Here is a 1583-nt window from a genome sequence, read left to right on the forward strand (position 1 = left end):
GGTTTTCAGATTCATACCCGTTCCTATGAATGTAGCTGTTTGGGGGGAGGGGTGACTGGGCCCCCTTTTTTCTCAGGCACCTGAATGTGGGTGCCATTCCAATGCATAGGAGTGAATGCCTTTGCAAGGAAAGCCCAGCTGAGCAATACAACCCCACAGGTCAACAGGCAGCAGAACTACTCTGCTCAGCAGACCTGTCCTTGGATGCGGTTGAAGAGCTGTTCAGTGGCGGGCCTTTGCAGTGGCTTCGTGCAAGCCCCAGTGCTCCCGCATGCTTGTAAGCATGGCCTTCAGACTGCTCTTCCCCAGGGCGTGAAAAAGGTCTGTCGGCTTCCCAGGGACTGTGCCAAGCAGGGCCACGTACGTGTCGAGGGCTCGTGTGCAGGCGAGAGGGAACAAGCCAGCTGGGCAAGCAGGAAGAGCGTTTCCATGCACAGAGGGCAGTTCTTGGGCCACATAACGCAGGGAAACCCCGCACCCTTGCAGGTCCAGTGTGTGAAGGGGGCTCCCCGGGTGGAGGTTGTCGCTTTTGAGAAGGCTTGAGCCCCCACACCACCACCAGGCCTGCCACTGAGAAAGTTCCACAGTACACTGGATGCTGGACTAAATGGTCCTTTGACCTGATCCAGCAGGGTTCATCTCATGTTCTTATTTCTCCTTCGAGTCCTGCCACCATCTCAGTTGTGGCACCCAGAATTTGGAAAGATCTCCCACACAAGGTATACTTGGTCCCATCTCTACCTATTTTAGGCCAGTAGCCAGTTCCATGCAGTTTTGCTGGCAACCTTCAGTCTCAAAAGACTATGGTATAAGCCTACAGCACCTGGTATTCCCAAGCAGTCTCCCATCCAAGTACTAACCAGGCCTGACCCTGCTTAGCTTCTGAGATCAGACGAGATCAGGCACGTGCAGGGTATGCTGTTGCATCATGATGTTTAATCTTTGGACAGTGCTGGTGTTCTGTGTTGTATTTTTTTTCTGTTTAAGAATTGTTTGTCTTAAAACAGTTTCATAACTGATTTGTTTTGTGGTGTTGTATTAACCAGAAATAATGCATTTAATTCTAATGTAACTTGACAAGTGCCATATTTATTTCATTCACAATATGTTTTCCTTCTTGCAAAGTTATACACACAACCATGTGCTAAGGATTACTTACTGTACATAAAAGGATTATAAATGAATTCACAAAAGCTTTTTGGCTGTCAGCAGGTGGTGCAGTTGGGTGTTTTTTTCTTTCTGCAATGCCTCTTTGACTTCAAACAGCAACTTCACCTAATTTGACTGTTGACTTTTCCTCAAACACTCCCCCCTTCCCAGTTCAAGCTTCCCCCTTCTTTTGTAGGTGAACAAGAGCAACCTTGCTGAAGGCCAGAGAGGCTGTCTTCTCATTCCAGGCCCTTTGCTTGTTTATCGACTTTTCAATTTGCTGGATTTCCTTTCCTGGCCATATTCTCAGAGCACAGACAATATCCACGCCCAAGGGCTGCTTCATCTATTCTCACCACATTTTTCCTCAACAAAAATCATGGCCATATAAAGGGAAAATGTATATATTGTTGTGTGAAAAATAGCGTGAAGGC

The 1583-nt window shown here is 47.6% G+C and overlaps 1 pseudogene; it reads right to left on the reverse strand.

Moving 5' to 3' along the window:
• Positions 1-811: 811 nt before the first annotated feature.
• LOC136643234 (5S ribosomal RNA) lies at positions 812-926 on the reverse strand (annotated as a pseudogene).
• Positions 927-1583: the final 657 nt, after the last annotated feature.

Source organism: Tiliqua scincoides, chromosome 2 (genome assembly GCF_035046505.1).
Source record: "Tiliqua scincoides isolate rTilSci1 chromosome 2, rTilSci1.hap2, whole genome shotgun sequence".
NCBI lineage: Eukaryota > Metazoa > Chordata > Lepidosauria > Squamata > Scincidae > Tiliqua > Tiliqua scincoides.